At 35.4% G+C, this 21104-nt stretch overlaps 2 long non-coding RNA genes across 25 annotated transcripts; one reads left to right on the forward strand and one right to left on the reverse strand.

The window, feature by feature from the left end:
• Window positions 1-717: 717 nt before the first annotated feature.
• On the reverse strand, window positions 718-5713 carry LOC106165246 (uncharacterized). 3 transcript variants are annotated; one of them, XR_015333979.1, is made up of 4 exons: window positions 5347-5427; window positions 4877-4981; window positions 4178-4334; window positions 718-1761 (listed from the first exon to the last, which is right to left on the reverse strand). It is a non-coding gene; the product is annotated as an uncharacterized LOC106165246 (long non-coding RNA). The 3 variants fall into 3 exon arrangements; XR_015333980.1 differs by lacking the exons at window positions 718-1761; window positions 5347-5427 and adding an exon at window positions 5579-5713 and having other exon boundaries at window positions 3632-4334; XR_015333978.1 differs by lacking the exon at window positions 718-1761 and having other exon boundaries at window positions 3632-4334; window positions 5347-5430.
• LOC106165245 (uncharacterized) lies at window positions 1311-17399 on the forward strand. Of its 22 annotated transcripts, XR_015333969.1 has the most exons (9): window positions 1311-1338; window positions 1569-1726; window positions 2954-3025; window positions 9136-9248; window positions 11373-11548; window positions 11996-12116; window positions 12552-12691; window positions 13758-13825; window positions 14326-17399. It is a non-coding gene; the product is annotated as an uncharacterized LOC106165245 (long non-coding RNA). The 22 variants fall into 22 exon arrangements; XR_015333962.1 differs by lacking the exon at window positions 11373-11548 and having other exon boundaries at window positions 2954-3086; XR_015333977.1 differs by lacking the exon at window positions 2954-3025 and having other exon boundaries at window positions 12538-12691.
• The last annotated feature ends 3705 nt before the right edge of the window (window positions 17400-21104 follow it).

A 21104-nucleotide genomic window follows, 5' to 3' on the forward strand; every position in this document is an offset into this window, starting at 1 on the left:
AATTGTGACTCGTAAGCGTAATAATGGTTTGGCAGGACCGCTTACTCCCATCATCATATATACTTAATACTTTCATACTTATAACATACTCCTGTTTAATAACTGTAGACGCAATGTTGCCTGTGTCGTGTTATGTAATGGGATTATTTATTTATCTATTTATTTAGGTATGTTTTGCCTGACTCATGTCGAAAGACATCATTCTACAACCAAGTAATCGGCATGAACATTACTGTTGAAAATAAAAACCTTATGCTTCATCCTGAATAATGAATAGCCGGAGTTGTAATGCGTTTACAATAGCGACACACGGCTGAGGACACCTGGCCTTTTGGGGCAATGATGTACAAGAAGACATGCTTGTTTTGTTTTTTGTTGCTGTTGTTTATCACAATGGCTTTACATCCGTTCAGAACGTTGTGAGAAAATCAATTTTATTAGAAAAATAGATTGTTTTCTGGGCTATTTTTTTAAATTCTCTCTCTGTTCGAACGAAATCCATTGACATTTTATGCCATGTCGAGATACCGTGAGCAATTTTGAATTTCAGTCTCTTTTCATTATTTATTTTAGTTCCTTTTCTTTTTCAACATGTGCCATTTTTCAATTGTACCATTGTCGAGTCCTACAATGGCAAATCACAAAGCTCACTCGATAAAGATATAAAATAAAAAAAATTATAAAGGTAACAAGGAAAACTAACTTCACATGAAAAAAAAATTACATCGCTTTATTTGTGTGAAGCAAAAGCAGAATGAATGATAACAGTATTAGACTTACACAGAAGTATTGACTATTCTATATAAATTTAATGAAATAATGTGTTTGATTGTTTACTCTTAGAGATGGTAAACAACCTTCTTTAGTTTATATATATCTCACAACATGAATCTTAAGTAAAAGAAAACCATTATCTGGCACTCCATATAAAAATGACAGTGCCACAGCAAAGAGAGATGTAGATTGTGACCTGGAGGGGGCTTGGACATGAGTAATCAAGAAGTAAAATAATCAATGGTATATTTTGCTTTCTTTAATTAAATTTTTTTTCTTCGTTCTTTTTATTCTCACTGTATATCTGTGACCTTACAAACTCATAATTAGCAACTTTCCCCCCTAAAAGTATCCGTCACTTTGATCGCCAGCTAATATTCCAATTATTTTTTTAATGATTTTGTTTGCCTTATTGATATTAGTGATATTATCACACATACTATTAGAGGAAAAAATAGAGAACACTTCCAAGGTGAACGTGACTAAAGGAGGGCTTGTCTTGTAGAAATATAATCGGTGCTTATTTTCTTCCACTTCCAGTCCTTGCTGCGGGAAAGTATAAAAGTAGCAAATCCTAGGCAGCATTTCAGCTGACATATTTTCTCATATATTATTGTCCTACATAAAATAAGATAACACTTGCAGTATGTGTAGCTAATGTTCTTTGCATATTCTACGTATTCAGACTAGTTAATCTGTTGTGAGTTGCATTAAACCGTAATTACAAATGTTACCATATCGACTTTGTGTTGGCAATTTTGTAATTTTCATTTCATTTCCTGGTCTGTCTTCAGGTCTGTGTCTAGCGGCGGGTGGACCCCTGGGGAGACCAGCATGAGAAAGGGATGTCGGTGATGTCAGCGTTAAATTGTTCCGCAGTTTATATCCTCCCACTTTCACTTGTGTCACCGACGCCGGAGATGTGCCCGTGGACGTATTAGCATTACCACAGGTAATTTGGCTTTACCCGTGACTTTCTTCTACCCTCTTCAACAGAGTTCGAATAATTTGAAATAGTGAATATCTTTATTAAAACTTACTGGAGTTATTGTTGTCACCAAAGATGCAGAAGTAACTAAAAGGTTCTTAACAATATTTGACTAATTATAAAAAACAGTCTTTTTAGATTATTTTAAAAATATTTTATTCACACAAAAACAAAACAAGACAAAAAAGATGATAACAACAGTAGTTGAACAGTGATGTGATGTATGTGTGTGTGTGTGTGTGTGTGTGTGTGTGTGTGTGTGTGTGTGTGTGTGTGTGTGTGTGTGTGTGTGTGTGCAAGAGAGAGAATTTCATAAAGTTCATCCTTCATCCCCCCAATCTGCTAAATAAGTGAAATGTATAAAGACTTCTCTGCTAAATAAGTGAAATGTATAAAGACTTCTTAAGGCATCAAAATGTTTTTTTTTCTGCTGAGGTGAATGCTTTGGATTTACCATTCTACTGTTTAAACATACACATATTATCACACCTTGGTTGCCTGTGAAGTTTGGCAACCATCTTTCAGTCATAAGGAGTCTCTTTCTGTTGATGAACCCAGGGGACTGTTATTTTGGCAGATTTGTTGGACTTGTGATTGAATCCAGATAAGTTGTTGTGGGCTGAAAATGACCCTTGATTACTATAAGTATATTCAAAGTGTTGTGAATTTTTATCAATCAATAAATTTGATTGCTTATTTCGGTTATTTATTTTTACATTTTTACAGCTGTTGCATACATTAGTTTCAGTCATACAGCTAAAATAATTATCTATCAATGATAAATGAAATTTTTTTATTTCATCAATTTTCATGAGGGTTACTTGCACTCACTGTCCAGCATTGTGAAACTAATACTTCATAAGTTGATAATAATGGAATCTATATTATCCTCAGTTAAACTTACCTGTGTTACCTTACCTTATAGAGTTTGGGTGTAGGGATTGTCTAGAGAATGCAATTATTAGTGGACAGGAAGAATATTGTTACTTGACACTTAAGTTGAAGTGTATTCAGACAAGGTTAATTTTGGTCTTGTTGATAAACTCCCAAACAGACAACAGATAGATTTTTTAAATAATCTGAAGGCTGGCGATATCTCTGTGAAGACCACCCTCTACATCAATATAACCCAGTCAGTCAAAGCATCAATTAATTTTGATTAAGACTTGGTTGTTTTGTGTTATATTTCAGACTTGAAACGGTTTTAAATTAGCACCTGTGTGAACAGACGGCTGGGATGGCCAGAGTTTAGCCACCTGCCAGGTGGGTGGGATAATATGTTGACCATATGCCAATGACCACAGAAAGATGACCATACTGTTGGGTAGGACAGAGACATATGTCTTGGTGTTGGGATGGGTGGGGGATTGGGTCGGGGGCAGGGGAGGGGGGACATCTGTGGGGTGGGAGGCCATAGGACTAATAAAGTCTCCTCCTCGAAAAGATTATTTGATTGAGACACACAAGGAAGACAGGTTTATAGATTGTAATTTTCTCAAGAGTTTTGGATAGGGTGTACTTTGATAAAGGAAAATGATTCAAATTCCAGGAAAATGCCCTTTTTGCCATATTAAGGTATCACAAATTTTATGCCAGTTCTTTTAAGTAGATGGGCATAACTGCCTATTCAACTTTTACACAAGTCTGACTGAATATAAATGCTTGTTCATTTTGCTTATATTTTTGTGCTTTTTTTGTTTTTAGATCATGATTTGGCATGTGTAACAATAGGAAACAGCATTGTGCATCACATGTGAGAGGGAAATAATGTGAACAAATATAACTTATTTTGACTCTTTTAAGTGATAGTAATGAAATAGGAATAATAAAGATGATTGTGGTGTAGGTAAATAGGTCATTATTAAAAAATGAATAAAAATGTATTTTTTATTTCCTTAGTCAGATCAAGTTTTGGAAGATAAAAAAAAAATATTTATATTTACACACCTCAGCTCCATACATGGCCCATCTAAACATTGTTCAACCAATGTTCAACCATATGACCTTATGTCTACAAGGTCAGAAGTTCATTTATGACTTTGAAGTTGGCCTTATTAATAATCCTTGCTGCCTTAATTTGTCATTATGATCTTGAAATCATTGTTGATGTCTGGTAATTTTTCATACGCCACAGGTAATTACTGTAGACATTGTACCAATGCTGTATTCATTTATCACTTTAGATCTTTAACTAAAGCTAATGTCTTATAAATTGTTGTTACACATGGGCACAATAAATTACACTGGTGATCATAGTAAATAACAGGTAAACTAAATTTGACCTCAGCAGTTGCTCACTTGGGTAATTTTCAGTAGGTGACAGTGAAATTACTAGTATTATATATGGCACCATATTCAACTGCCTTTGAGTGAATCAAAACATACAAATTGCTAGAGAACTGCCTTCCTTCCTACCTCTTCCTGGTGGTGGCTTTTTTCCTCTGTCCATTCTGCTCTTCCACCTCTCACCCTCCATTTCTCCATGATAATATTAAAAAAAAACTATGTGCCATTACTGGCACATGAGAGAACATGAAGCTGGAAGTTTTGGTCCCAGAATGTCTTTTTTCTCCTTTTTGAAAGAAAAAGATCAAATATTGAGATGTTTTACTTACATGCACTATTAAGTTTTTTTTATTCACATTGATAGAAATATTACTGGCACTGAATTTACTTCTCATAAGACTCAGTCAGAAAGTTTTCATTTATGATAGATCTGGATCTGTCATAACTGAAAACTTTCTGACTATGAAAACTGAGATCCAATGAAACTATTTTCACATTCATAAGACTTTGTAAAGAAAAAAAAAAGAAACCAGAAAAAGAAAGAGAAAAAGGAAAAATATAGTAAAAGAAAACTTTCATATTAAACGTAACAGATGGAATGACACCTCTATCACCACTGTGAGGAAATCCAGCTGTAAAACTTGACCAAGACATGAAAGGTTTTATTCTTGAAGGAGAGGGATAATTCAGAGGAGACAGTAATTAACTAATGTCCCTGTCTCCAACCTTGGCAACTTGATAGCTTGTAGAGCAATGGTGTCTTTGTACTATTGTAGTAGTTAAAATGCCCCACAAGAAGGAGTTCTCAATTTAAATGTTAATACTAACACTTAACATTTTCCCAACTAGATCTTAGTGTGCTGGCATCTTCATTATGATTTGGTAGGGCCATGCCATTAAAATCTGGATATCGATTTTGTCTTAGTCAAAGAGCTGAAAAAAAATTAACCAAATAAGATTGTCATCCTAAGAACTGTTTAATTGTGTGTGTGTGTGTGTGTGTGTGTGTGTGCGCGTGTGCGCGCGCATGTGTGTGTGTTTATGCGCCGTTACATCATGTTAACATAAATGCATACATGCATGTTTTTCACCATCTTAAACAAGACCAAGATTCGCCACTTGATAATCCAGTTAGAAACCTGCATTAATATAATCTGTAATTGAATTTTTGGTAAGTCTTTACTCTATTGTATAATAGCTACTGTTGTAGTAAAATTTGCAGCTTTTCTCTTATATGAAAGCAGGAATTCCCCTATTTTACATAATACAAAAATTGGGATGATTATCTTTTGGAATACCTTGAAGACCAAATATGTCCTGGTCCTCTCATTTTCTTTAGTAAAATCCTGGATCTACAAGCGCTAATGATTCTGAATAGAATATTAAGAATAAATTAATGCAGTAGCACATGTTATTTGGGAGCGGGTGGCTATTTATAGATTCCATTAGGAATTCCGTACAAAATTGTTATTTTAATTTTTCTGTAGCTGCGTGGAAACTTAAAGACTCTCATTAATTTTAAAAGCTCACCTTGTGATGATGTAATGTCCCTATCTTGTCACAGACCTTAAATGGCTTATTTACAAATGTAGAATGTAATCTTCTGCTTGGTTAAACAAACTGACAAGTTGATTGACAAGGGCCTTCTCAGTGAGAAACGAGTTCTTAGTTGGTCTTTTTACGCAGGGTTATTCAAGCATTGGGGTAGGGATACAGGGTATTCTCTTATAGGTGCTCTCTCCCTATGCTGTAATGTAATGTTATTCAGTACATTGTCTGGTAAGAGTTAAACAATCCCTCCCTCTCGCCATTGTTATTGTATGCTGACTGTTGTCTCATACACAGCAACCACCCACTGTCACTGTATTAACTGCTGTGGGGTGTGGAGGACATGAAAGGTATAGAGGTTTGAAAAGACGTGTTTCTCATTCATCCTTCCCCATGTTGATTCCTATCTATTGTCACCCGTCCTTGGAGATAGGGATCATTTATAACAGCCAATCCACCTGTGTTTGTTGGGGCTGGGCTAACAGCACGTAATCTGCACTGTGATTTCAATTAACTGCAAGGTAATTGTATCTGTGTTGATGTTGAGGACTCCCTGTGCGTAGAGAAGAGGTGGTCGGCTCATCTCTCTGTGTTTACGTTATCAGTGCGATCTGGAGGGGAATATAAGAGGGAGTGGACAATGGAGGGGTATTAACCTTCCATTAAGGTGGAGAAGCTTTGATGGGATTTCATTCCCCTGTGGTGGGGGTAGGGTTATGAACACCGCGGAATGAAAGGATGAACCTCCCGTCTGTAGATAGAATCTTTGACAGGATTTCATTACCGTTGGTCGGTTCAGTGTCATGAACACCCAACAACAAATTATTTGTGTTGATTGAATCGCAAATAGTTCACTCACATTGTGCGAGCAAATCATGCCGTGTGAATGGACACGAATAAAGAGGTCTCCTTGCAAGATGTCTTTAAGCCAGAGACTTCATGGACCCATTGAAAGACTGGAGATAAGTTGTGATCATAGTTACTGGAAGAAAAATTGACTAATTATGTCAAGATGGTTTAAGTTACGTAACTATTTACATTCATTGATGAAACGATTCAGTTGTGACTAGGTACTTCTTCAAAGATGAGAAAGGGATATGTGTCAGGAGTAAGTGACAGCATTAATTTACTGGTGTAAATTTATCCATGAACAAGGATAAAAAACCTGTCTACATGTTGTATGAAGTGATATTTATTTAAGACAGTAACCAGTGACAGTGAGGAAAAAGGCTATATATAGTTTTGTGGTTAACAGGAAGCCTTAGTTGTCTTTTTAAAAGAATGTGGTAGAAAAACATTGTGTATAGGTTGGTCTTTGTGGTTTTTAAGGGTAAATATTCAACCTCTTCTGCCAATGCATGTAGTGTTGTTGTATTTTAAAATGTTTTGGTCAAGAAAGTATTTTTTGTTTTAAGATTAAATATTTCCTTCATCACGACTAGTTATTTTTTGTTGTGTTTTACTTTGTTTACCTCTTCATCAAAATAAGATATATAATATCTCTAAATCTAACAAAATCTACATTGATAATTGAAATTTCTGAAGCAAATTGGATAATTGTTAAATGGTGTCAGAAAGGTACACAGCTACGTCATTTGCAGAAGGCACTCCCCTTGTAATGTCTATGAAATACACTGTACTCACAATACCAGAATTGCTTAAACAGATAACCCAAATTACTCTTCCCAATCAGAAAGTTCTTTTTCCTGAAACGCTGTAGTATGTTTTTTTATTATAAGAAAATCAACCCAACCATTATATAATCATGTTCATATTTCCTCCTAATTTGTTTCCAAAACAACACATAGTGGCACAAGTTTACATGGAAGATTATTTTAAATACAATCCTTCTTGTCTCTTTATTCATTATTACAACAAGCACAGTTAAAGGAAGTTCAATTATACGTTCCTTATTCATTTTGGAGAAAATGACGGTTATTAAGTTGTGGCCTAATTCACCTGTGCTCTGTACAGTTACAATGACCTGTGATGGGAAATTCTCCTGTCAAACAAGTTTTCATTTGTCCACTTATCATTCTCTTTTTTCTCTCTATCTCTTTGTTGTCTACATGTTTATATATCATAACAGTAAGGAGGCAGATAGAATACCAGACTGTTATTGAATTAGTACGGAAAACTGTAGGTGTGATAACAAGGTGTTGAACCAAGAAATAATGGCAACACAGAATAAAGGAGTCTAATGGTAATTGTTCTGAAACTTGATGTAATTATGGGGTAGGGCTGTAGGGGAGGGGGGGGAGAGAGGACAGTGTGTGGTGAGGCGGGGCCCGGGGGGGGGGGGGGGGGGGGAGGGGAGAGAGAAAGTGTAGGCAAGGAGTTGTAACTCCTTGGTGCAGGTATTTTTCCATGAGATGTACTATTTTCGCCATGTTTGCCAAAATATAACTTTGATTTTATTTTCTTTTTTTGGTATTTTCAAAATTCTAAAAATACAAGTTTTATCATGCATATGTCCATCTAATTAACTCAAACAGAAATCTATTCCACAATAAGTTCAGGTAGAGGAGTAATTGCTTGTGGGGGAGGGGAAAAAGACTTGGTGCAAGAGAAAGAAAGAAAGAAAGAACAGAGGAAGGTATTTAGCCTCCACATAATTGATTAATTTTCCCCTAAGGAGTGTTAGGCAGAGAGAGAGAGAACAGTGGCTGGGGAGTGAAGTCTACCTGTAATTGATAAATTTTCTGTCTCCCCAACACCTCAATTAGTGACCAGCAGGGTGGACAGGTGACCACTGTCTCTGGTTGATGTCTGTCACTCAACAGGAATTAATGGGATGGTCTGGGTATATATGTGTGTGTGTGTGGGGGGGGGGGGGTATGTATTCTGTGTGTGTGTCTGTTTGTGTGTGTGTGTGTGGGGGGGGGGATATATGTATTCTGTGTGTGTGTGTGTGTGTGGGATATATGTATTCTGTGTGTGTGTGTGTGTGTGTGTGTGTGTGTGTGTGGGATATATGTATTCTGTGTGTGTGTGTGTGTGTGTGTGTGTGTGTGTGTGTGTGATATATGTATTCTGTGTGTGTGTGTGTGTGTGTGTGTGTGTATGTGTGTGTGTGTGTGTGTTGAGAAATATGAAGGACCTGGAGGTCTCCCATCAATGGTGATAAATATGATTTCTTGTCTGTGTATGAGATATTATGGAATGGAAAAATAACATCAACTAACAATGACCAGAGGGAGTAGTAAAATATTTCTTCTAAATTTTATTTGCATTTTCTAATAGTTTTGTCCTCTTCTGGCTTCCATGTTTTAATATGCAACAATGGCAACAAGCATCTTTCTTATTTTTTAAAAAATTTAATGACTTAGCAGATAGATACTTTTATATTTTTAGACTGGTCGTTCATTCATATTCCCATGTTTCTTTTACTTTCAACTTACATTGATAATATTTGTCATCAAATAATTTTTAAAAAAATGGTCAGTACATGGTCATTTTGATGTAGTCTCTTTGCAGAAATGTAATTTTTAAATATATCAAAAATATTATTGAATAAAATCTGATTTATATATTTTCAGAATTCCACCTCAGATAAATGTCATCACTGAAATTGGTGTGGTCAGAGGATGGTCAGTGTGGTGTGGTCCCTGCTGGTGGCCGCCACTGGACACCCCTGACCATTGTATACAGGGTGGGTATCAATTATCAGGAATGATGGTTATCTAAAATTAGTCATTGTTGAGGTCGTCCACTGATCTCCAGTTGATTGCTTCCTGCTGGGATGTGGGGGTTTCTGAGTTAAACATGTGTCAATCACAGAGTGCCTCTTTAACAGCTTAGGGGGCAGCTGTAGAATTTGCATGACTCTCTGTCTATAGTGTATTGGAGCCCCCTTTGCAGCTTGTGTTGTGTTCCTACTACATGTTGATAGGTGGGGTTTTCAGACATATTTTCTGACAGTCTTCCCAATTGTCTTAATTTATTCATCCCTAATCTTTGACTGTCTTTTGACAGAAAAATGAGATGCCTGTCAATGTAAACTTGAAAGATTCTGACCGTCTTCCAGAAGACCCAGAAGATGGCCTCAGACTCCGTTCACATGAAAAATCTATTTTCTAAAAATCTATTTTCTATTTGCGGTATCTTGTGATCACTCCGAGCGCAGCCGAGAATTAATTACAGCTTTGGAAGTAACAGGCTCGCACTGCCAGTAATTACGCCGCAGGGTATTCAGGGCACAGACCGTGATCACAAGATACCGTGAATAGAAAATAGATTTTTAGAAAATAGATTTTGCATGTGAACGGTCCCTCAATCTGCCCCTGGTTTTTGGGAGGTTAAGGATCCAGTTGTAGGGTACATATGTTAGGGCAAATAGATTCCCCAAGGGGTTAGGTTCTGTATCCTCGATTTTGATTTAAAGAAAGGAAGGATGGTGCTGGTGTTGGTGCTGGAAAGGCATGGTACTGTGACTGCCAGTGTTCCATAAGATATATGAGACCATGCCCAGAGCCTATCGTACTAACTTTGGATCGATCTATTTCCAAGGGGATTCTCACTAAATTGCTATCAAGTTAAAATGTCTCGCACGCCCACTGAAGCTGTTAGAGGTAATTAACTATCGTTTAGCGGCTTCAGTAGGCGTGCCAGACATGTAAGCCATTTAAGCTAAAAGCAATTTAGCTAAAAACCCCTTGGAGATGGGTCAATCCAGTTAGATGGATCTATAGGCATGGGAACCCAGTCTATGATTCCTTGTTTAATTAATGTTTGCCATGGATTGAAAACGTCTGTATTCTTTTTGATTTATAAGCTGATTGCCCTTCCTCATCTTTTACTGCAATTTTGTTATAAAGACTGCAGAACCTGCAAAATGTATTTGTTATAGAATTGTGGATTCTTTTTTAAGTCATTAGTGGTTAAGTAGTTCTGTAGAAATAAATTATTAGATATTGGTAAGTGCTGGATTTAAATTCTGTGAAAAGCTGGTCAAACTCTTTCAAAGTGACATATATTATTTGTTAATTGAATGTAGATCTGCCTTTCTGGTTTGAAGGATGTGGAAAATCGTACGTTAATCTTCTTTTTATTCTAATGATTTTTCACATTAATGGCTTTAAATATTTGAAGGACTTTAAAAGGATACCTTTCTCAATCTGTGTTTAATCATAAAAAGGAAAAATATGTTCCTAGGTACAATTACTTCATTAAACAACCATTCTAGTATGTATATTGTGGTATCCTCATATGAGGTGAAACGTCTTTATTGTCGATGCTGTCTCACTGCTGTGGTTTCGCTATGCTGAAATACTCATGAGAGTGCGATGACGGAAGTCATTCAAGATCAAAGCATCTCGTGGTGTTTATTAACTTTGATGACACAATCTCGCTAATGCTTGACCCAAACTGAGGAGCCTAGATTGAAATAGACAGACATGATAACTTGTGAGATTTCTTCTGTTGACTTAATATAGACCTCGCCGCCATTTTGTAATGCTGCGCCACTGATTCGTTCACGCTAAACCAGCGAGGTTAGGGCAGCTGCGTCTGTTGTTAGTATATCTGTTCTAGATTATAAATGATTTATGTAATCAATTTGTTATCACATTTCTCCATTTGATCTTTACGTTGTGCCAAGCAGTTGGTATGCCCTTCATAAAGCGATCCCAGTTTGTGGCTGCCATTTTTGACATAAAATAATGAAAAGGCACCGCAGTATATATCGACAATGAATGTGCGTAATTGTTACTTACAGCGTAATTTGGGAGTTGCATTTTGGCAATTATCATTTTGAACAAGACTTTTATTGTTTCAGGTTATTAAGAAGTAAAAACCGAGTTGAACTGTGGAGCAGTGATGTGGATTTTTTATCTGTTTCTCTTGCACAACTCGCTAACCGCAATACCATATTAGGAAGTGGGTTGCCAATGGCAACCAACACCAGGTCACTTGGTTTCATTAACCTAGACGATAGAATTGCTTACAATTGCGGTGCGTTCTGTCAGAAGGTTATCAGCCCCAACCGTTAGAATGCGCTCTGCAGCATTTTACGGCCTGGAGCCATTTTTTTTTTTTTTTTTTGGTGTGATTGTTTTTTACAGTATGAGGAAAAATGTTATGCTTGTTATGGGAGAGAAAAACTTCAAAGAGATAATTTACATCAGTATGTAAATGAATTCATAACTAGTATATTTTTACATGAGATCAGTAATGGTATATTTTTACCTTTTCAACTTAGGTTAGCTTTGACTGAAAGGAAAAGGTAAACCTTAACTACCAAGGATACAAAAACACCCCTTTTCATATTAATAAAATGACACAATGCAATTTTTATTTTTTATTGTATAATCTTCTATTTGATAGTTTTTAGAATGAATCAAGTTAAGAACTGTTGCATAGAATACAGTTTGTTTAATTTAAAGTGAATGATTCTTTCAGAAAGTTTCCTTTCCTGTGATGAGCAGTCCTTCCATTGTTGCCTAACTCATTCACCCTAGTTGTGAAGTCCACTTGGAGGTATTGCCTAACTAGGAAGGAAGAGCTGTGTGTACAGACAATGGTAATAGTCACAGATATAACTTTGATATTTGTAACATGGTAATGTTTACATTGGGGATAAAATAATCATGTTTCATGCTTACATAGGGGTTAAAAGACGGGTTGCCTTCTTGTTAATTGAAAGTAGAATGAAATGATTTTTTTAAAATGGTCAAATAAAAGTAATAATATTGTAATTGAAATGCAAGGGGGCTTATTGATGTAACAGTTACAAACAATGACCTATATTACATGTTGTGTAATGTATTTTGTCTTCTAAGGAAAAGAAAATTCAGAGCTTGTTGACGAGGGTTATAGAAGACTGCCAGAAGTCCCCTCAGGTGACTTCACAGTGCCATAAAGAGGGAATTTTGTTTTGATTCAATTAAATCACTGCTGTCCTGTTGTCAGCACTGGCGTTATTAATGCTCAACTTCAAGCAGTTGTTGTTTTTTAGCCACCAAAAAGAAGAAGCAGCAGCATGGCTTGCTTGCTCACACTGCTTTATCATGGGAGGCAGGAGATTATCTGGTCCAGTTCACCCTGTTCATAATTCGGATCACTTCTGCCCTGGTTTTAGCTGCGTTCACATCAGGAGTAAGTAGGAGTATATTATTAATTTTATAATACAATATGATTTCAAATTAAGTGTTAACCAGCTCAATGGGGCTTCTATGTAAATTCTCTGTGAACATATCTACAGAATATTTACTTGTCAGGTACTCGACAGTTGGAAATCCATGACTCAAATTTTCCTGGCTCAATTTTTTTTGTGGGTGACCACAGCTTTAAGGATCAGATGAGGTTTTGTTTTCTTGGTTCATTGGCTTTAAATCGATTCTATCTGAAGCTGACTTGGCTTTATTTGATAAACACAAAGTATAAAGCAATATTCAACAACCTACAGGAAAAAAATAATAAAATAACTGACGTCAAAAATTGAACTGAAAAAAGAAAAAATCCTAAGAGTAAGCCGGATCAGGGCCAGCATGATTTATGGCAAGTGTGAACCTGCCCTCAGAGCACTCGCTGTAGCTTGTGCTGGATTACTCCTTGCAAGTTTGCCTGGGAGCAAAGCTGTCAGAATCAGGTTTGTAACATTACAACAAGTTTGAAAACACAGGTTGTCCAAACATCAAGGAGCGTAAAAAAATGCGATATCAATAACGGCCTGAACCTGGTGACTCGTATGAGTAAAAGTCATGTGTAACTTGGTACAGCTTGCTCGCAGCCGTGCACTAATTTTTTGGGAATGTGCGGCATGTTGCCAGCGCAGAAACTAAATCCACTCGCGCTGTTTGTACTAGTGCGATAGTGTTTTCATAATAACGAGCCAGTTCTATGATCCTGCAATTTCATTATCCAGACAGATGTAATAGCAAGTAATTACAATGTCACTTGTGTTTCCTTTTTATTTTTACTGACAAAGATTCCCATCAAAGGGCAACAAAATGTTTTTTAAAAGTTTATAAAAAAGAATAGGAACATGTGTATACTCAGGTTATTGTTAGTGGAATTTATCACTTCTTCCGGGGAGTAAATTAGAATTAGATCCTTCCTTAACTCAATTGATGGCAACACTAGCGTGACCTATGCTTCCTTTTTAAAAGCTTGTTTCTACAAGTATGTATATCGTTATTTATAAATACATTTTCTATCTCAGGTTACTAGCAGTTTTTTTCCTGCCATGGAAGAAACGGGATTGCAGCTTTCTGTCCAATCACGTAGTAGGTGAGAACTGGAGAAAATATTTGGAAGTTGCCTTCTTATAACTTTTTATGAAATTTTGGAGTGGAGAAGAGCAAATATGCTTACAGATGAATGCGAATGTTTCATTTGGTCAGATATGATTTTTTTTTCAATTTGAAGGACAAATGAGGGAACAGAGAAACACAGACAAAAGAACAAATGGACAGAATAAACAAATAAACAAATAAGCAAGCAAACAAATCCAACCTGAGTTGCAAAATGTCTGTCTCTGCTTTTTACTCATCAACAATATACTGATGGAATTAATTCGATAAGTTACAATTTGCACCACCTTTATATGGGACAGAAACGTGAATACACATCCAGAGATGGGCACATGTACATGCATTCACGCACATGCTTAAATACACACATGCATGTACACGCACACACACACACACACACATTTCACTTCTCAGTATCTTCAATGATCCATTCTTAATCATAGCAATTGCATTTAATCAGCACAATCTTCGTTTTAGGTGAAATTGGGTATCAGTATTTCCACTTGGTTGCCTTGCATAACATCCTGGCCACTAACAGCACAAAAGAAGGTTACAGCGGCAACTAGCTTAGAAAGGACACCCGAGATCCTAGATAGCAGACTCCTCTTATCTCACTTGCCAAGTATAGATGAACTTTAACAATTTTATGTGTACCGTCATTTTTTTGTCGGTTAAAAGAAAAAACAAGCAGGGTTTCATCTATTTGCCTGCAATTATTGCGATAAGGTGTCATAATTTACCATGTTTTACCTCGTGATTAATTGGCCTTGAGAAATGTTGATGGGTGTCATAAGGTAGTAAGAGGTATAAAGCAGTGGCCATCTTGGTTCAGCTCTATGTTTTTTTATGATTGATCCCTAGCCCTTTGCTTCCAGTACTTGACCTTCTTTGGTAGCGCTGGGCTGCTTCCGTCATTGTTGCCAAGGGCAACAGAATGCCGCCATATTTCCAAAACCGCAATCATTGAGTTTTTTTGCAGATAACAGCAAAGATGATAATTAGTTGTGAAATTTTGTTAGAGGGATTGTATTGCTTTTTTTTCTCCCTCTGCCCCAGTGTTTTGGGGATTTGTGAAATTTTGCATATATATCTTTTCGAGGGCAAGGGGTATGTTATGGCGATCATCGCAGTTTACTGTAGTTCTTTACTTTGATAAAAATTTAGTTTTGTTTTTGAAGATTTATCAGAACTTTACTGAAAATATCTAGATTACATGAAAATCTTATTTTAGTCAATAAACTAATAAAAACTATTAAACTAAAATAGTGAAATCAAATTTTTTGTCGTAACCCTGGCAATAAATATTTCGTGACACTTCTAAGAAAGTAGCCAAAATGAATCCCCTGTCACAAACTATGAAAACTTTATTGGTTAGCCAAAATGTATATCCTATAAGTTGGAAAACTAGATCTGTATTATGTGGCTTGCTCAGTTTGATGCAAGTCCACGGCGACTGTTTGCAATGATTGTTTCAAGATCTTCTCTAACACAATGAGGGACAACCAGTAGCAGCAGAACACAGTCATGAATGTGCTTCACAACAACTCTCTGCAAATCTCGAAATTTTTGTAGCTTTAATGTTTATTTTATTTGTTTCTTATAATATCTTTTGTTTTTGGTTAATGTTTTTTTTTATCAAAAATAAATAGAAAAATTAATAGATAAATCAAAAGAGATAAAGCCAAGACTCATAAAGAAATGTAAATAGTTTGAATATTTATGCAGATTTCGCACCTAGTTTTTTAGGTGTAATTATTTTGTTTAGAACAGAAACAGTAAGCGCCTTCTAATATTTTGACCCAAAATGCCAGCAAGCGTGGACATTTATGAAAAGACATATACTTTTGTCATATTCATTTGTCATATTGTTTATTTTTGTCTATTTAAAACATCATTAAATTTAGTTTTTTTTTTTTTTGATATAGTGAATGTCTTCTGTAATGGGAATCAGATGGGGTTATCTACCTCAGTCTCATGACATGATCATTACATTGGTATAGAAATCAATAAGATCAAGTTTCTACATTAAAAACATAATTAATCAATAGTTAAATTACTTTTAAGTCTCATTTTGGTGTGCCTCAAGTCTCGAAATTCTGTAATCATCTCATTTTACCATTGATACCAACAGGAAGACGTTGTTTATTTATGAAGTTTCATAGAAGAGATTAGTGTTTTGTGTGCAGAGGTGTTCTCCTCAGAGCCCTGATTTATGTTACCTTGCAGCTGATTGGTTAACTTATCCACAGCCTCTAAATTTGATTTGGACATAGAATGTTATTGAAGTTTTATCACAGAAATTAGTGTTTGGTGTGCAGGTATATTCCCAGAGGGGCTTTTCCTAATGTTGCCTTGCAGAGAATGTCATGATTGCACTTCAGTTGGAGAAAGGCATTTTCCATCGTTGAAATGAGGGCTTGTTTTTTGTGCAAGGATATACCATTTAGTGTCATGTCCTGCCTTTCAGAGGCTCTTAATTTGTTGTCTTGACCTTTCTTTATAAATTTGACTTGAATAAGGTCATCTATTTATAATATTCTGAACAAAGAGATAAACGTAATATGTAACAACTGATACTATTTGTTCACCCTGTGTAAGTGGTATTTATTTTAATAAAAGTTTTTAAGTTTATATCTTCTTTTGTTGAAGAAGTCTTGTATATCTTGTAGACATCTGTTTTCCACAGACAGTTATAGAAATATTCCTTTAAAATAGTGAATATATGGTGATATAATTTAGGTAACTGTTCCATGAGAGATGTTACTGTCTTTACTGCTTTGAATGCAGTATTGTATCATTTTTAGCTTGTTAATGTATAAAAACATTCCTGAAAGTTAAATCTTAGTCACTAGATGACCAGATGCAAATTTTTCAGTGATGTAGGGAGCAGAGGTCATTTCACTGTGACTGACCATAACTCTGTATAACTTTACCAGAGGTATGATCTCTCCCAGTGAGATATCTAAATTCTCTCTCTCTCTCTCTTCAAAAATTTACTGAAAAAAAATCTGAAAATTTACTAACCAAGTGAAAGTTTTCAATTATTTACTTTGCAAAATTATGAGTCTCCTCGTGAAGAAATTTGAGAACTCTTGTAGACTGCATGGCATTTATACTGTATCTTTTTTTTATGTGGTACAATGTTTGAATGTTTGGAGAAAAGTGATGAAAAAACCTATGCCTGCACAAAATATGCTTTTCTAACACACTAAATATCAGGTAATTAATTCTGTAAAACATTTTGAAACTTAACTGTAAAATGTTAAAATGTATGTATTCACTGACATTGCAGTTGGTTTACACAGTTAGCTTTTGTTTCCAAAATAATTTTTGCTTGTTTCACTCTTAGCTTTGTTTTATGTAGTCAGTAATGTAATCCCAGTAATGTAGACCTGCCGGATATTTGTCACTGGAAATTGTAATCGTTGATTGACAGTTGGATTTCACAGTTTATCAGTCTTATGTGACTTTAATTCTTTCGAGGACTTTCTGAAATTTTCAAAACAAAATTTATTTCAAACGTGAATTTTGTAAATACATGATATGATTCAGTGATTGTTTCTGTCAGTGATATGTTCATGATTCTCCATGTAAAATTGTTCTTTTTTCTTTAATGGATTTGACATGTTTTACCCATCCTTAATCTGTTTGAATTAAAATTGTATACATATGGAGGTAAACATATGGTACATTTGACTTATGTAACATATACAGGTCCAGGTTGTTTTGTACAGAGAAAGATACATGAATAGACAATTGTCAATTACATGAATTCTGGCCAGCATTTACAGATAAATAAACGATTGTCCACTACATGAATACTGACCAGCATTTACAAAAAGATTAAAATTCATCTCAAAATTGAAATGTTAATGAGAAGTCTGTCAGTTCTCTACCATTGTGTGTCCACAATAAAAGACTAATCACCAACTTATTTAAAAGGGTGCTTTTTTTTTTATAAAACTGTTCTTGGGGGAAAATTTTTTTAGATGGCAAAGGGAGGCTTTTTTAATACAAATTGTCCATCAGGGAATGTTTGTTTTTGAGAAGGACCAAAAGAAGTTTAATATAAAAAGTTGTCAATAAAAAGTTGTCAGTAAATGTTACATTTGCTACAGTATAGACAACATGATGCAAGCTATGAAAACTTGCCAAATTGTATGATTTACTTTACATTTTACATGGTACTAATTTAGAAAATTGAAATAAGAATGATAAATGAAATATGTGAAATGGTTGATAAAAAAAAGGCAGACATGGGTAGTTTAGGAAACTTCATCATATGCCCTGTTGTAGTTGTAGTGAAGTCGGTCTCTCCTTCTGTGTCTCGCCTAGCCATAGTATCACGGCACCAAGAGCTTACAATGATAAATTTCAAATGAAATTATTTATATGCAAACTACTGCTGAGCTGCAACAATGGGGCAAGGTTCACCTGATCTGAAAGCTGAAGACAGAGACATGACTAACAAATGTTGGGAGAGAATTCAACAAGTTTTCACTAAGTAAGTATCCCGTAGAGACGGAGAACTTTTCCCCGCGAAAAAAGGGGAGGGTTCAGGCATAGAAGTACGGCCGTGGGAACCAGTTGTAACAGATGTGGCAATGCGTTTTCTTTAAATCCTGTTATCCATGTGTTGGGGCTACTATTTTTAATGCTTGTGCAGCATGAAATGCATAGTTATGAGGGTGTGCCATGTTGTTTTATAGTAGGTTAGATGTAAGCAGTATATATATTGGGATTAAAGACCTGCATGAGTATGTATATGTTTGTGAACACTTGCACGTGACTGTATACATATAATGTACACCTGGTTTTAATTCAACTAAAATAAATGCTATGAAGATTCTAATGAATAGATTAAAGAATATGTTAGAAAATGTATGCTGATATAAACTGAAAATTGAGCTAAATGTAAAAATATTTGTTCTTTTTGGTTTTTAAACTAAGCTTTGTATCTAATTTAAAAAAAAAAGTAATTCTAAATTTTTAAAATCTTTGAGAAAGCAGCACAAACTATGTGCATAATTCAACTGTATTTTCAGGTTAACAATGTTTCCCAAAGCAATAAATCATGTAGTGTAGTAACAAAATTTTTCAATGTTAAACAACAAGGATTGACATGTTTCCGTCAATTATTGATACCAAGCCTACTGAAGAGAACAAGTCAGCTGTGTAAACTAGGCTCCTCAAAGGAAATGATTAAAGAAAATTTATGTAGACGTATCTGTATTCTTCACTGTTCTTTCCATCTCTTTTTCCCCTGACTGAGAAACAAGATCCCCATGGAATGGCAAGACAGGACAGGGAAAGTCACTTCACTGTTCAAATATACTTCCACAAGGCCCCTTATACCAAAATTTAGGACCTTACTGTGTGTTTTAAAATCTCTGTCCCACATAGCCTTCTGAAATAACAATACCCAGATATTGGCAGAGACAAGATAATAAAAAAGCTTATGAGATTAAACAATATAAAATTTGTGCTTGATAGGATGTTAGGCAGCCATTATGCAGTGTGATGTGGCACAAGGAAGAGAGGTTTTTATCAGAAAACATGTCACAATCAGAAGAAAGAGGAAAAGAGAGGATAAAGACCAGAATATCCACAAAATGGTGAAGATTTTGAGGCACTGAAACAATAGGAGGAATGCATATATACGTACAGTAAGATTGGTATGTAAAAGTAAAATTATCAAGATGATTATTCTAGGTTGCAGAAAAAAAAGCAATATTGGAGACGAGGTTATATATGTACAGCAAAATGCATGCACTTGCCTTATATTGCATTATTATGTATATTTATAACTATTTTATATAATTGTTACTTTATAACTGATGTGGATTATATTTACCAGACAACATAGTGAATCAGATGATATTTAAATACATTTCATTTTTTCTGGACCTGAACATCAAACTGATGCCTAAAATCAAGAGGTATATACATATATATATATATATATCAATCAAAGCAACAAACACCTGTTATCCAGACAATTAATGCAAACACATTTTTTCACAGATGAAATTTTCAGATGAGTGGTGAGCAACGATGCTTTCTTCTTCATTTCCAGGCAGATGAACCCTACATGACATCATCAAAGATGTCTCCACCGACCAGGAAATATCGTCAACCTGTGCAGAGCACAGCGACTGCCTCAGCAGCCCATAAAAAGACTGATGGGACGATTCACCTCTCGTTGTACTAGGTAAAATGATTTGATTTCTTTTGAAGTAGCTGGAATTGAAATCAGTGAATTGTCTATGTAAAAGAAACTGCATTAGTCTATTTTAGGGATAAGTGAAGAGGTGGGTGTCTATATTGTGTTCAAGGGTGGACCCGAGGATGATGACTTGTTTTTCTGCGTACTGTTTTATTACTTGTTGGTTGTATTTTATCACTCCTTATCTGCTGTAATCAGAGTTATCTTAATTTCAATCGGACCAAAGTGGTTGGAATCTCTCAACCACAAGGTACCTTGGTTAGAATAACAAACAAAGCAATGGAGACCCTCTTTCCTGACACTTTAAATGGAAATTTTCATGTCTGAGATACTCTTTAATGTAACAGAATTCTGACTCTCCCATTCTTGAAATTGTTAACAGTGTTATAGATACACAAACTGGCCGATGAAGTTTAAAAAGCCATGTATGTGCCGGCCAGTGTTTTTACTTGAAGTCTTATGGCTTAAATTACATTAATTTTTGTTATCTGTTTCAAACCAAGTTACCAGCAACTTAGCTAAACTAATAGAATCTGTAAGTGAAACATTCTGTCATGGCCAGATCTTCATATCTTGCTGGAAATTTTTACAATCTTGTTGTTTTGTAATATAACAGCTGTAATTCTTTCCTTTCTCATTAATAGCAGCCAGTCATCAAATCCCTTCAAATCTAAAGGGTTTAGATGTGTTTATGGCATTGCAAGGTTTAATGGCATAGAAGGTTTCTGTGTATAAGACCTTTTATCAGCAGTGCATCAAATTTACTAAAATGCAAAAAGATATTACCATTTGAATGAAATGCAAATTAAAGAAATGAGTACATTTTTTTTACGAGTGTAACTTAATATATTATCTATTTGAGGATCATTACTTCAGCTTTAATAAGTACATCTTAGAATCAGGTATTTATGAGATGTGATAGTCTTGTGTGTGATAACCAAATCATGGTCATGATAAGATTCCCCCCCCCCATACACACACACACACAGAGCGACTTCAGAGCAGCAGACTAACAGACCCCCGGATTAAA

The sequence above is a fragment of the Lingula anatina genome, chromosome 4 (genome assembly GCF_051362555.1).
Source record: "Lingula anatina isolate TDL-2025a chromosome 4, LinAna3.0, whole genome shotgun sequence".
NCBI classification, from domain to species: Eukaryota; Metazoa; Brachiopoda; class Lingulata; order Lingulida; family Lingulidae; genus Lingula; species Lingula anatina.